Below are 16,949 nucleotides of genomic sequence, written 5' to 3'. Positions count from 1 at the left end.
TAATGGAAAGAAAATAGCTTGAGGCCTTGCATGGTCCATATATAATCTAGATGAATGATATATATGTGGTAAATCTGGAGAAATGACACCATGTACTACTGTAAATGGCACCTTCTGAAGCTCTATAAGAAGCCTGTACAACAAACATAAAGCAATTTCACTCAGGTGAGGACACAATGAAAAATGTTCTCATTCTCCCCCCTTAAGACGCAATGACGAAGCCCCAGGGTTTTAGCTCTTTGCTGGCTTGGCTTAAGTTTCCTTAATGAGGTTTGCCTTCTATTACTGTCAGTGAATATTTTTCATTGCTGAAGTTGCTTTTAGTGCGAAGCTTTAAAAATGAGCTTCCATTCCGTACCTGACAATTCAGCTCCTACTGTATAAACCCCCCCCCCCCCCACTAAAACACCGGGATGCTGAAGAGCTATGTATTCATATACATACACTTCTACATGTAAAAGACTGCCGTATCCTACAATTAGCATTCCAAATAGAACAATTTACACTGGCAAGCTTATGTTTCTACAGGCGGTATAAAAACTCATTACTTAGGCACCGAGCATTGCAAGTAGGTAGCAGGTAGAGAGAAGTATCTGTGATTTGCACAAGGGCTGATGGAAACTGCTAATGGTATCTGCCCACGGCTGAGTGCGTGAATCTGTAATTACTCACAAAAGAATTATTGTCTGAAAGGTGCCAAAGAGCATGATTCGCTGTAATGACAGAGATTGCATAGTTCCTATGCTAGGTGTATATATCCCCGGGGCACATATTTTTTAGGTCTTACTTTAAAATGATAATTGTATCTTTCGTGCCCTAGAAGGTAATATGTCTGTGTATCAGGAATAGAAAAAATGTAGTTATTTCCAGTTTTTGTGATAGATTTTCACTTCATCTCCTTCTTTTTGCCATCAGCAAAGTTTGAAACGTTTAAAATTGCTCTGCGAGTCTTTTTGAACATGATGCAAAATTTGTTTACCTTAAAGGGAATTACCGCTATGTAGTTTAATGTGGAAAATTTCTGTTTTTATCATTTATTTGCAGTCTTGATTTAGTTGCTGTTTACTCTATTTGCATAGTTTGTACATTTGGTATATTAAATAAATCTCTTCACATTTCCTTGCAGTAGCAAATCCATTTTGTAGCACAATTAGATAAATATTTAGGGGCAGTAATTTGTAATAAATGTATTACTGTATAAGCATTTATTATTAAGTACGTCTTAGGCTCTGTTTAAACTTACGTTTTTCTATCGACCACCGGTATATGTCAGGAGTGTTCCCGGCATATATCTCAGACGGAAAATGCAGTGGTATACCTCACCCATAGGAACCTTATGTATAAGAATGTATACTGCACATTTTTACTGTATGCCTCTGTATGGGAAAGAGGCATACAGTGAAAATATAGGTGTGCCGACATATAGCGGCCCAGCATATGCCAAAATAACACTCTTGTAGCATACGTCGATTACATGGGGCCTTATGGATACGTTGGGCGAATGCGCAGGAAAGTTTCTTGGCATATACACCGAATGTAATGAAAAAAATTTGGAACAGAGCCTTAATGTGAGTTTTTCATTTCTTCCCTTTGCTTTATGTGAACAAATTTTGTCATCTCTATCCCCCTCAATATACTCAAAATTTCCTAAAATTCATGTTCATAATAGTTTTCTAAATCAAGGCACCCCTTTAACCTCTTGCCGCGCTGCTCCGCAATAGTACGTCCTGCAGAGAGGTTGCTTCCCGCATCAGGACGTACAGTTGCGGAGTAGTTCCCGGCGCACACTGTCCTAACGGACAGTGTCCGAGAACCGTGAGGTCAGCTGTCCCTAACAGCTGACACTCCAGCCTTGCCGGTCAGCGGACCATCGCCGCTGATTTCGGCTGTTAAGCCCATAAAATGTGGCGACAGATTGCCGTCGCCGCATTTAAGTGGTTTGAAGCACATCGGCAGCCCCCACGAAGTGATCGTGGGGGCTACCGATGCTTGTCGTGGCAATCGGAGGTCAGACAATGACCTCCGGGTTGCCATGTACAGAAGCCTCGGAGGAGCAGCCTCCGGCCAGTCCTCCGAGGCTTCCTGTCAGTGTGACTGTCACGTCACAATGACAGTTAGAGTACATTACACTACGTGTGTAGTGTAATGTACTCTAGCAGCGATCAAAGCTGCAAGTCTAAGTGTCCCCTAGTGGGACAAGTAAAAAAAGTTACAAAAAGTAATAAAAATGTTTTTAAAAAGTGTAAAAATCAAAGTTAGAAGTTATATAAAGAAACACTGAATTTTTTTCCTATAATAAGTCTTTCATTATAGGGAAAAAATTAACACGTTAAAAAAAAGTACACATATCTAGTATCACTGCGTTCGTAACGACCACAACTATAAAACTATAATGTTATTTTTCCCGCACGATTAACATCCCCAAAAAAATCAATAAAAAACTACACCAGAATCGCTATTTTTTGGTCACCACCCCTCCCAAAATAAAGAATAAAAAGTGATCAAAAAGTTGCATGTACCCGAAAATAGTACCGATAAAAACTACAACCCGTCCCGCAAAAAACAAGCCCTTACACAGCTTTTTTTTAATAAAAAATAAAAAAGTTACGGCTCTCAGAATATGGTGACAGAAAATTAATTATTTTATAAAAAAGTGATTTTATTGCGCAAACGCTGCAAAACACAAAAAAACCTCTATACATATGGTATCGCCGTAATCGTACCGACCCGCAGAATAAAGTAAAATTGTCATTTATAGCGCACGGTGAATGCCGCAAAAAATAAACTAAAAAACATGGTCAGAATTGCTTGTTTTTGGTCACCCGGCTTGCAAAAATTTTTAATAAAAAGTGATCAAAACAATCGCATGTACCCCAAAAGGGTAAAAAATAAAGAAGTTCTGGCTCTCAGAATATGGCGAAGCAAAATGTGCAGTGTTTTCTAAAAGCAGATAAGATCCGACACCATTTATCAGTGCGACACCGGCAACACATCTATGAATTATTATTTATTTACCGCATTATTATACCCTCTTATTATGCCCTGATGTTCTCCGCACAGATTACATATGCCCTTACATTATAAACTGAAATACCAGCAAAACCCCAAACAGAAAAACTACCAAGCAAAATCTGCGCTCCAAAAGCAAAATGGCGTCCCTCCCTTCTGAGCCCTGCTGCGTGCCCAAACAGCAGTTTGCGCCCACATATATGGCATCGCCATACCCGGGAGAACCCGCTTAACGCTTTATGAGGTATTTGTCTTCAGTGGCACAAACTGAGCACAACATATTATGCACTAAAATGGCATATCAGTGGAAAATTGCAATATTCACACCATCCGCTGTGCATTAACCCCTTTGCGCACTATGACTTATTAGCACGTCATGGTGCGGGGGTTGATGTATGGAGCGGGCTCACGTGCTGAACCCGCTCCATACATTGCGGATGTCGGCTTTGCATTACAGCTGACACCCGGGACTAACGGACAGGAACAGCGATCGTGCGGTTACAGAAGCCTGTAAAAATAACAATATACTGCAATACATTAGTATTGCAGCTTATTGTACCCGCGGATCCAATGATCGCTGGTACAAGTCCCCTAAGGGGACTAATAAAATGTGTAGAAGAATTAAAGTTATTAGTAGTGAGAAAGAAAAAAATTAAAAGTTAAAAAAAAAAACTTTTCCCATTTTTCTTCTAAAGTAATGTAAAAAAGTAAACAGAATTGGTATCGCTACGTCCGTAAAAGGCCAAACTATTACAATATACCATTATTTAACTCGCACGGTAAACACCGTAAAAACTTAAATCATTTAAACCGCCAAAATCGCTGTCGTTTTCATTTTTACTGCACGGCCAAAGCTGTAAAAACGAAAGCCCCAAAAGATGGAATCAGATTTTTTTCCTATATTCCTATATTTTCCTATTTTTTTTCAGTTTCCCAGTACTTTTTATGGCACTTTAAATGGTATCAATAGAAACTACAATTCCTCCTGCAAGAAATAAGCCCTCACATCACTCTACTGACGGAAATAGAAAAAGGCTATGGCTCTTGGAAGGCGGGGAGTGAAAAACAAAAATAAGAAAGCAAAAAATGGATCATTCCTGAAAGGGTTAATTCATTTCTAATGAAAAAAAAATGTATGACCACATGTGGGGTATTTCCGTACCTGGGAGAAATAGCTTTACAAAAATTGGTTGTTTATTTCTCCTTTATCCCTTGTGAAATGAGATAATGCAACATTTTAGTGGAAAAAAATTGTGATATTAATTTTCTCCACCTAATTCTAATAAATTCTGCAAAAGCCCTGTGGAGTCTAAATGCTCACTATACCCCTAGAAAAATTCCTTGAGTGGTGTTTCCAAAATGGGGTAACTTGGGGGGCTTCCTCTGTTTTTGTCCCTCCAGGGCGTTGCATAGGCGGCATGGCACCGAAAAACAATCCAGAAAAATTTGTGCTCCAAAATTCAAATGGCGCTACTTCCCTTCTGAGCGCTGCCATGGGTCCAATCAGCTGTTTATTACCACATATAGGGTATTGCCGTAATCAGGAGAAAATGCTTTACAAATTTTGTGGCTCTTTTTTTCCTTTATTCCTCGTAAAAATGTAAAATTTCTATGCTTTTTCAGAAAAAAAGTTGATTTTTATTTTCACTGCCTAATTCCACTAAATTCTGCAAAAAACCTGTGTGGTCAAAATGCTATCTATACCCCTAGATAAATTCCTTGAGAGGTGTAGTTTCCAAAATGGGGTCACTTTTGGGGGGTTTCCCCTGTTTTGGTCTCTCCAGGGTGTTGCAAACGCGACATGGCACCGAAAACCAATCGAGCAAAATCTGTGCTCCAAAATCCAAATGGCGCTCCTTCCCTTCTGAGACCTGCTGTGGGTCCAATCAGCAGTTTATTACCACACATGGGATTTTGCTGTAATCAGGAGACATTGCTTTACAAATGTTGGGGTGATTTTCTTCATTATTCCTCATAAATATTAAAAATTTCTATGTTTTTTCAGAAAAAAAGTTGATTTTCATTTTTACAGACTAATTCCAATATATTTAGCGAAAAACCTGTGTGGTTAAAATGCTAACTATACCCCTAGATAAATTCCTTGATAGGTGTAGTTTCCAAAATGGGGTCACTTTTGGGGGGTTTCCACTGTTTTGGCACCACAAGACCTCTTCAAACCTGACAAGGTGCCCAAAATCCACTGGGTGCTCCTTTGCTTCTGAGGCCGGTGCTTCAGTCCATTACCACACTAGGGCCACATGTGGGGTATTTAAAAAAAAACTGCAGAATCTGGGCAATAAACATTGAGTTGCATTTCTCTGGTAAAACCTTCTGTGTTACAAAAAAAATTGTATTAGAAATGAATTTCGGCAAAAAAAAAAAAAATTGTACATTTCACCTCTACATTGCCTTAATTCCTGTGAGACGCCTAAAGGGTTAAAACACTTTGTGAATGCTGATTCGAATACCTTGAGGGGTACAGTTTTCAAAATGGGGTGACTTCTGGGGATTTTCTAATATATAAGGCCCTCAAAGCCACGTCAGATTTGAACTGATCCCTGATAAAATAGCCTTTTGAAATTTTCTTTCAAATATGAGAAATTGCTGCAAAAGTTCTAAGCCTTGTAACGTCCTAGAAAAATAAAAGGACATTCAAAAAACGATGCAAACATAAAGTAGACATATGGGAAATGTTAACTAGTAACTCTTTTGTGTGGTATTACTATCTGTTTTACAAGCAGATACATTTAAATTTATAAAAATGCTAATTTTTACACATTATTTCTAAATTGTGGTGTTTTTCAGAAATAAATACCAAAATTATCGACAACATTTTTTCACTAACATAAAGTACAACATGTCACGAGAAAACAATCTCAGAATCGATTGGATAGGTAAAAGCATTCCAACATTATTACCACATAAAGTAACATATGTCAGATTTGAAAAAATCGGCTGGGTCCTGAAGGCCAAAACAGCCTGGGTCCTGAAGGGGTTAACTTAATTGTATCATGAAAACAACCTGTGAAGAATTAAACCCAGAAACTCCCGTGTCACAGGCAGCAGCTCTTCCCAGTGAGCCAGTGGTGCTTTCTAAGTAGGGGGGAAGAAAATAATGTCAGGCCCTTCTGTACTAGCCCCCCAGCACTATAATAGGGGGGCCCATTTTGATTTTTCCTGAGAGGTTTCTTTTCATCAATGTATTTCACTCACTAAATGGAAATGGTCATCTCAAGTATTAATCAGTTCTCGATATGGGTGAGCTGTAATAACATATGACCATATTGAGCTCCAGTGTTGTCCAATAACATAATGCAAATGTGATCATTGGATAGATCTCAACCCTGAGGAGCAACTTTGGGATGAAATGGTACCATTTTTGAATTTGCACAAGCTGTTCAATGTCACCATGTGCAGTGCAGAAGGTTACAGATATGCTCAATACAACTTGCAGACTGTATCCCACAATGCATTGAGGCCCATCTTGAAGCCAAAATAGGTACATCCTGCTACTAAAGTGAAGATCAAATTATTGGTGCTGTTGGCTCACAAAACGATGTATTCCTGTTAACAGAGTTAAACCATTTCTGCGAAAATTTTGTGCGAGCTCAGAAAAATATATAAGGTTGGAAAGCAGGACAATCAACTGTTAACAAACCTTATTTTTGTTTCTCATACCTGGATCATTTGTAAAGTATTTTTGTAACATTACTAAACATATAAAAAGAAAATATGGGAGACTCTTGTTGAAATATAAATTTTGTCTATTAAAGATTCTATCATTTACAATATAATATATGTATATATGTTATCTTTTTACAGAGAAGGGACACAAATCTTTGCAGCATTTTATATATGAGCATTGTTCATATGGAAGTAATAAGTATGTTAAAGGACCTCTCCAATATTGGTGGAAAATAGGTTTACTGATGCACGACAATGCTCATTAACCTTTGTGTTACTAATGAGCTCTTGTAAAAATGCACGGGAAGCAAAAAGTTGCATGTTCAATGCAATCATTTTATTTAGCTGATATGCTGATTTTCATATGCTTTACATTTTTAGCGGCAGAATGATTTAAGGAAGCAGACAGAAGCTAGAAGTAAAGCATGGTGTTTTAAAGCTGCTTATTCTTATTTCCCATGCTGTGAAAATGATATTTTTATCCTATTATTGCATAGTTGTTACACTAAATGGTTACAAATATTTAAGCAAAATGCATAAAGGCCTGTGGGAGGCTTGGTTTGGGGCCTCCGTCACAGAACCGGGTGAAAATAACGGAAACAAGAGCAAAGCATGCTGTTTTCTTCTTTCCGGTTGAACCACAGACACCGTGACGGAGCCCAATAAAGTAAAAAGTAAAACGCAGTACAACAGAACCGACACTTCCGGTATTTTTCTTTGTTCTGCTTCTCTGACAGGGCAGAACAATGGAAAGACTGACACAGATATGAACAACTTGTATTACAGAAAATAATTTAAATTATCATTATCATTGCACACATAATACATTATATTAATAACGTATAATAGATTATTTGTGACTCAACCCATAAAAATTTAGACCCTATTGCCAAGTGATTGGCTCCAAGGACAGCTCCAAATTAGGTTGTTTTCTGCTGAACCTTTGGAGCTGATTATTCTGTCAGAGTCTGGACCACCCGAAGATCTCCTGATGCGCCAGTCCGTCTTTGTCACCAAATTAAAAAAGTAACTGTCCCATAAGTTGTAGGACTACTGGCAGCAATACTTGCAACCAAATCCCTCCCGTAACCTAAGGCTTGCATTCAGCACTGCCAGGAAGATATTGCAGCTCACCCAATTATTCTTCAGTATTATCCAGTGGTGTCGATAGTACTGGGCTAACACTTTAATTGTATCTGCATCCTAAGGACGCAGATACAGTTGAACACTATGGCGGAGCCTAGGTGCTGTCGCAATACTCCGCCATTTCATTTCATAGGCTACAGGCAACTTTAGGCCTGCAGTCTATGAGACGCAGGGACGGGACCCCTGTGCAGGCCGGCACAATGCATTGACATTATCACGCTAGTTTATGGCGTGTTGTATTTAACTGTACTGCATTTACTTTACCGGTCTACGGCGTGATTATACTCTGCAGAGCGACAGTGTAATACTGATATGTGACCACTTTATGATCACTGCATGGTGATGTTATTGGTTATATTTGTTTTTGTGGTGGTAGTATGGGGTCATAATGGGATAATTATATTTAATCCTTGTATAGTGGTATTATTTGGTAATTGTATTATTTCATCACTATGTAGTGATAATATTTGGTCAGAATATAGTGGTGTTATTATTCAGCAACAATATGACGTATTATTCAATAAATATAAAGTAGCTAGATGTGGTAATGGTGTGGAGCTATTATTTGGGCCTTGTATAGTGGTATTATTTGGTATGTGGCATGATTGTATTATTTAGAGATATATTATTATACATACATTAGTGTTTATAATGGGGCAAATTACATGGGGGCAGGAATGATGTATTTATAAATACAAGTTGTAGGCCCCCACAGTGGTTATTATAAAGTAATTTCCCATGAACTGATAAGGGGATGTAACTAATGTTATAAAAATTGTATTATAGCTATGCTGTCTTCAGTAAAAAAAAATTGGGGGGGTTGTCAAAACATATGCATTGAATCTGGTGCGCCTAGACTTTCTAGACCCTAGCAATGCCCCTGGTTTTGTCTTACCGACAGGTGATTGGATATTCTTCTTGAGCATTTTCTGTCACAGTGTAGAATTCAAGGTTTTTTTAATAACCAAATGTAGCAAAGCACACAAAGTTCCCAAGAAACTTGCATTAGAGAGGTAGATTTTTTTTCCTTGATAATGGTTGAACCATTGTTCAAAACCTGTACTGCTCTTACACACCTCTGAAACATCATTACAATGTAAGACCAAGTTCATATCTCCCACCAAATTTAACATTGTCACAAAAACCTTTCACCATAGTTTCACCATTGTTGCTCATTAGTCATCTTCATATGTCACTTTCCATACCCTGTATACACCTCACACCCATTGGTGACATTAATCTGGTTTCTATGTTGGGGCTACATCAGAGATAAGCACGGGTGTCACAGATTTGAAAAACGGTCATAAAGATCTTCCACTATAGTATAGTACTATGAAATTGAATCCAGTTGTTTGCTGCAATTGTTGGTCATAGATTAATTTAACCTTAAAGGAAGAGTTCAAGTTACTTATCTTTAGGAAGTTCTTCAGAATCCATAAAGTGTCCAAACTGTAGGTGCTTAAAGGAACAGTGTCATCACAAATTATTTTTTTATATGTTAAAGATGTTAGTGCTTTATTAAAAATGTTTATATTCATTTGTGTGTTTGTGTTTTACTTTTTCTTCCCTATGGGGGCTGCCATTTTTTGTTCCATTTCTGTCTGTGTCGATTAACGACACATACAGACATGGAATACGGCAGCCACAGTCCCATAGGGACTGGGAACGGCTCCCGTCCCATTGACTTCAGTGTACGGCGTCTATGTGGGAACTGCGCATGCGCCGCTCCCACACAGTCCAATTCGAAATTGGCGCCGTCCGGCGCCATTTTCCTGTGGACCGGAAGTTGCGGCCGGACAGTAATATTACTACTTCCGGTCGCGGCTTCCGGATTTGTGCACTTGGACCAGCGGCAGCAAACGGAGCGGACGGGCCGGAGGGAGCCGCGGCGGCAGGAGCAGGTAAGAGATTTCAATGTATGTTCGTGTTTGTGTGTGTTTACTACTGTATGTAAACCTACTACACTGTGTGTTAGCTCAAAAAATGGCGACACACAGTGTAGGAGGTTACACCGTTCAAACCCCTCGTTTATCCCGGCACTAGCCAGGATAAAGGAGGGGGGGGATGCTGAGAGCTCACTAGAGCGAGGGCTTTTAACCCAATGTTGCAATGCTGCAATTTTGGGAATAGCTCCATCTAGTGACCAAAAATGGGTAGTATTATAAATTAGAATTAATTTATAATATTTCCTGACTCGTGAAAAAAATAAAAAAAATTTGAACAATGTTTAATCACCCACACACTAAATGTTTAATTTAAAAAAAAAAAAACATGTTTTTCTGGCAACACATTCCCTTTAAATAAGTAGGCACCGCTGTCAGCTATCAGTAAAACAAGAGAGGGTGGGTCAGAACGTCGTTCAGGCAGAGGGCAGAAACTGCTGAGGAATTCCAGCAAGTCAAGTAATGCTCAACTCAGGAAACAACAAGTCTAAAATGTATCTCCAAGTAGAGGGAAAGACAGAGTGGCACTCAACCAATGACGTTTTCTTTTAGTCTTTATTTCTAAAGGAAGAAGCAGGTAAAAACAGTGAATACTACGCAGGCAACAGCTGTCAGATATCAACTCCTACCTGTATAGATCGAGCAGCATCACTCGATTTGATGGTGGTCAAATGGAGAAAGAGACTTATCCTTCATGCTGGTGGTTTTCTTAAAGGGTAACTAAACGTTCAACAATCCTGTGACATGTCATAGTGACATGTCAGAAGTTTTGATTGGTGGGAGTCCGAGCACTGAGACCCCCATCAATCGATAAAACAAAGCGGCAGAAGCGTTCGTGTAAGCGCTGAGCCACTTCGTTTCAGTTTGGCTTTTTCCGGAAAGCCGATGTAGCGTTGTACGGGCTCTTAGATTTTCTATTGAGTTTGTACCCCGATACATCGATTTCCAGAAAAAGCCGAACAGAAACTAAGCGGGTCAGGTCTTACACGAGCGCTTCTGCAGCTTTGTTTTAGCGATTGGTGGGGGTCTCAGTGTCTGGACCCCCACCAATCAAAACTTCTGACATGTCACTATAACATGTCCAAAGTTTGTTGAAAGTTTAGTTACCCTTTAAGTTTCAGTGACATGGCTAAGGATGATATAAAAAAATATACAGTAAAATTGTACCCAAATGTGTTTTTTTTAAATCTGATTAATAATGCAATGATGGTAAATGTCGTGGAGGAACTGCTGTCAATTAGAGCTAATCTGTGGAAATTCACCTCAGTGTTTCAAATAAAAGACAGTGGAGGCTGAATCCTGAAATATGGATCTATATTTTACCCTCCATTTTCCTAACTGGGTAAATACAGCTCAGTAATAGGAAATTCATCTGTTTTACTAATCTGCTTTTCTCCTCTTCTGCCAGGACAATGCTAATCCTCCTTTGAGCTAAACAACTAAGGGTAAGGCCACACGGAGCGGCCCTGACACGGTTGCAACGCGGCTAACAACAGCGCCGGCACCATGTTCGGTCCGGCTGTCAAACAGCCTGTTAGTGGCCGCACGTTAACCGTGGGTAAACCGTCCCTTTATCTGCAAAATCATGCGGCCATGAATTAATACACCCTTTATCGCTGCACGATTTTAAAAATTACAACTTACCCCCTATTCATGACTTGCCTAAGTAGAGTCGTGCGTTAATGAGCCTTTACTTATCCCTTCTTTTTCCTCCTCCCCCACCTTGAGAAAAAGACACGCGACACCGAGGTTGGATGTGAAATGGCCACAGCAGCCGTTTATTAATTTCACAAATTTGTAAAATGCAATTTAAAATCCGAAACATTCGGATAACTAATTAGGAATCCAACCAGAGAATTCCTCCTAATAATTCACATGACCCAACATGGGTCATAATCATAAATAACATTTAACGTTAACATTAATCCGAGCAGGGGAAGTCCTTGAAGCCATTTTTAGATATTCCTTTTATACCTCGAGTTAGCCATCTGCACCACCACCAAGACATTACCTCCAGCCGTAAACCAGCTCGGAAGCACCGCTCACCTCTGCAGATGGCCCCAACCACCAGAAGTCCACCTCAAAGGGATAACACCCTATGAAGCCTTCCACCATGTACCTTTTTTGGGGGACGCATACCCCCGATGCGACCCCCCCACCATTTCGTACTGACCGACCTCAAGGACTCCCCCCGCCACAGTGAAACAGGCCTTGACCACCTTAAGCCTGTGAGTTCCGCCACACCACCACCGCCCTTTCAATTCCTTCTGCTATAGCCAGACTCCACAGATCAATCCCAACCTCGGTCAAATGAACCCCATCACTCCTCCAGTAGTTCCCCACTCCTGACTCCAAATCCCTGTGCCGCACACAAACGCCCCCGTTCTTGGCCACAAAACGGGACACTGCCCGATTAACTTTAATACGAGCCTTATTGACCCTCTCCACCGACCTAGCCAGCCGCCAATGCTTCCTAGGAACAATGTCCGACCAAACTATCACTAAACCGGGATAGGAAACCCACAAACACAACATATCGTGTTTAATATCCCGCACCAACTCCCGAAAGGGGCGGACCCCCAAATCATTCCCACCCACGTGCAACACCAAGACTTCTGGAACCCTATCCAGCCGAGAGTATGTCTGGAATTCCGTTAACACCCTGCTCCACGACATACCTCTAAATCCCAGCCAATGCAAAACCGCGTCCTGCCGCGGAATGCGCAACTGGCGACCATCAGGGCGGACATCCGCCCTCAAAGCCCCCCAATGCACGTAAGAGTGGCCCAACAACCATACAAGACAAGGAAGCTGATCTGAAAAGGAAAAGAAAATTAAATACCAGCACATAAACGTTGTTACCAGCAACATGACTCATAACAAATGGGGGCGCACGTAGGACTTAAACCTGTTGGACTCCCAACGGCCAATGCGCCGCACCCCATCGTCATCCAACCCCCAGCGCCCCGCCTCAGTTGCTGCGCCAATCCTGAAGGAATGAGATGAGTAAGGACCCGCCGCGACGCCGACCGCCGCCAGGCATTTTTTAAACACCGCGCCAAACTGAAATCTAGATAAGAATGACCCATCCTCGTGACAAAGCAACGGCAACTCGGGAGACCCCGCCTGTGGTTTAAAAACTTGCATGCAAGCGACCGGACACATCGCTGACCCCGGGAGGGAAAACAAAACTATCCGCTTGCCTTTACCCAGTTGATCAGTTTTTGACCGCCGCAACCATACCTCGAGCCGGTCCCCATATAGGCTCACCTCCCCCCGTCTCAACCCCCCTGCCCGCTTGGTACTAGGTGACACCAGCTCGCCAATTCTAAGAGCCCCAAAGAACGCTAAGGAAAATGCTAACCGAAACAGCTCCACCTCGGATGAAGAACGACCGACAGATACTAGCGATACGCCCAAAGACATGAGAAGAGAAAACGACACGGGCCTTCTACAATCCGCTTCTACCCTACCTCGGAGCAGACCCTTTAAAGCCTGTACCACTAAGAATTCTTTGGATACATCCCGAAAGCCCTGTAACTTAAAACCAAAAGCCAACACAGAAATAAAACGATTCACCTTTGCCAAAGAAAACCCCGCCTCCCAGGCGTCCCCCAACCAGTACAAAAGTGCCACCAACCTGTCTCGATCCGTGCTGATGTTACCCAACACTCTTACCCACTCCTCCCACTGCTTCCAACAGGCAGAATAAGCACTCCACGTTGTGAACGCCAACGACCTTTCCACCAAGTGCCCTACGGAACCGAGACCAGATCCCAGAGATGTTCCGGACAAGCCAAACCGAGGCGGTCCGCTCCCGGTGCCAATTCCCGAAATCGGTCCCACTGCGAGCGAGAAAGAGCATCAGCAATACAATTCTGCACCCCCGGCACATGCACCGCCACCACCCAAGCACACCAAGACTAAATGTCGCAACAACTGAACTACCGGAGGAGAGGATGCAGTAATGTTATTAATGGCCAGCACCACCCCCATGTTGTCGCAGTAAAAACGAACCTTTTTATCCCTGAGCCTGTCCCCCCAAATGGTCGCCGCAACCACGATAGGGAACAGCTCGAGCAGGGCCAGATTCCACGTTAGTCCACTGGACACCCAGCTAGCCGGCCAGTTTCCTGCACACCAGGGACCACCCCCATAGGCTCCAAACCCACCTGCACCAGCCGCATCCGTAAAAATCTGTCAATCACTCGTATCCTGCGCTGGAGCCATCCATAGCGAGCGGCCGTTATACCGGCCCAAAAACTCATCCCAAACTTGCCAATCAGCCCGATGCTCCTCCTTGAGCCGCACAAAGTGATGTGGCGCATGAACCCCCGCCGTCGCCGCAGCCAACCGCCTACTAAAGACCCTCCCCATCGGCATAATCCGGCAAGCAAAATTCAACTTCCCCAGCAACGACTGAAGATCACGCAACGTAATTTTCTTTAACCTACAAACCCGACGTACCTCCTGCCTCAAAGACCCTAGCTTATCCGCCGGAAGACGACACTCCATTGCCACCGAATCAATTTCAATCCCTAAAAAACAAATGGTCGATACCGGGCCCTCCGTTTTTTCAGGCGCCAAAGGGATTCCAAAATCCCTCGCCACCTTCTGCAATGAATGAAGCAAGTTACCGCAAACCGGCGAACCCCCCGGGCCGACGCACAAGAAATCATCCAAGTAATGTATCAACGAGTCGACCCCGGCTACTCCCTTTGTCACCCATTCCACGAAGCTACTAAACGCCTCGAAATACGCGCAAGAAAGGGAACACCCCATCGGAAGACACCTATCCACGTAAAAAGCCCCATTCCAAAAACAACCCAACAACCGTTGGCTGTCTGGATGGACCGGCAACAACCGGAACGCCGCCTGAATGTCGGTTTTTGCTAACAGCGCGCCGGGACCCGCAGCACGAACTAGCCCCACCGCCTTGTCGAATGATGTATACACTACGGAGCATAACTCATGATCAATCCCATCATTTACCGACGCACCCTTGGGAAACGATAAATGCTGGATTAAACTAAATTTCCGGGGCTCGCGCTTTGGAACGATGCCCAACGGGGACACCACTAAACCCTCTATGGGCGGATCAACAAAAGGCCCTGCCATGCGACCCAACGAAACCTCTTTAAACTGTTTTTCCGACACGACCTCGGCGTGCAAGTAAGCCGACTTAAGATTCCGCCGCGTAACCGGGACCTCATAGGGAGGCGGAGGAATAATAAAACCGACACAAAACCCTTCGTAAAGGTGCTTGGTCCCCGCCTTATCCGGATACTCATTTAAATACGGGGCCATCCTTTCCACCCTCACCGGCGACACCCCCTTGACTAGCCGAGGAGGACTGGTTCCCTGAACGCTTCTTCCGCATACATTTTGCAGCCCCGTGGGATGCACCATTACATTCTGAACAGACATGCTTGAACTTACACGTGGCCCCAAACTTACACTGGCCATCGTTAAATTGCCAGCAGAATCCCACTTTTGCCCCTGAAACTTGACCGGCCTGGCTGTACTGACCTCCTTGGCCGGCGCTCCCGGGAAAGGACTGCTTAACCGGCGCCGTAACCCTCAACCAGAGCGCAATATCCTTCTGGTCCCACCGAATCGCCGGCCGCACCGCTTTTCGCTGACGGAATTGCTCATCGTATCTTAACCACGCCTGCCCCCCCGTATGCCCTATGAGCCTCCCCAATAGCATCAAAATAGCAAAACAGCGCCGAACAATTTTCCGGCGCCTTCTCTCCGATCACGCTGGCTAAAATGGCGAACGCCTGCGACCAATTAACGAACGTCTGCGGGATAAGCCTATACCGCCGACGTTCCTCCTCCTCCTTCTTACTCTCGTCCCGCTTGCTTTTATCCAAGTTGAACTTAGCAAGCGGCAGGAGAGAAAAAATCTCAACATATTCATCCTTCCAGATCCGCTCACGCACCTCCTGCTTTAAATGCGCCCCCAACGGACCTTCGAAGCAAACATACACCTCCCCGCGAGCACGATCATCAATCCGCACCCTATCGCCATCAATCTGGGCCTCGGTCTGTACTGATACCGCGACCGCCTCCGTAGCCGCCACCACCAACCCGGGACGCGACTGTAACGATCCCACCTCCCGGGGGCCTTCCCAAACTACCACCGGGGAAACGGCCGTAACTACCGGCGCCGCCACCTTATCAAGACGCCCAACCAGCTCCCGCAAACAACCCACCAAATCTGCTAGACCCGCGCCGTCGCGCCCGACCGCGCCGCTCCCGGCAGCCGATGCTACGCTTGCCGCCCCCCCACCGCCAACCGACATAAAAATCGCTGGATATGGCAAAGACGGAGTTATGCACTCACCGAGCTGCACAGGCGCTGTATTCCCGTCAGCCGGACCATCCTGAACTCGCCGAAAATCGTCCAGTTCGCCTTCCTACAGTTCCTCTCTCGCAGACGACTGGCCATCCCACCGACATCTCCGACACGGGAACAACGACGCGCTGACAGATGGGCCGGCAACCTGCCGCCCGACCGCGGGGACCCAGACTTCCGACCGGACCTGTTGTCTCGTCGCCGCTGCAGCTCTAGGCGTCCTCCTCGACGGTTTCGATGAAGCCTGCCCCCTGGCCGGAACATCACCATGCGGGGCGGCCGTAGCTTGTTCCCCAATTCTTGCATCCGATGGGGGAGGGGTGACAGGGAGCCCGGCCTGCGACTCCCTGGTTACCACCGGACCTCGTCGCGGCTGGGGATTCCTGCCAGGACGCAGGGCCTGGGAAGAGGCGGCCCTCCCAGCTGCCTGGCCTGCAGCGTCCTTTGTAGGGCTCCCCCTGAGACGCCGGGACCACCTCCGGGCTGAGGCGTTCTGGAGGGCGGGACCGCCGGGAGCGACGGGGAGACCTGGCCCGAGCCACCGTCGCCCCCAACGCCGCTCTCTGCCTCATCCGAGCAGGAGCGGGTGTTACCAAGTCCCCCCCCGCCGCCACAGGACTATCACTAGGGAGGGGGCCGGGGGAGGGGACCCTGTCCCCCTGCGCAACTGACCTCGGGCGCCGGGCCTGACGTGGCGATGAGTCGGCCCCCGGGAGTCTAGTCAGTGCAGCCACGGTCTCCTCTAACCAGCCGGAACCGTGGAATGCAGCTGCCGCACGCAGCTGTGCAAGAATGCCGACCTCCGA

This window comes from Rhinoderma darwinii, chromosome 3 (assembly GCF_050947455.1).
Source record: "Rhinoderma darwinii isolate aRhiDar2 chromosome 3, aRhiDar2.hap1, whole genome shotgun sequence".
Taxonomy (NCBI): Eukaryota; Metazoa; Chordata; class Amphibia; order Anura; family Rhinodermatidae; genus Rhinoderma; species Rhinoderma darwinii.
Note: the sequence above shows the minus strand (reverse complement) of the source record.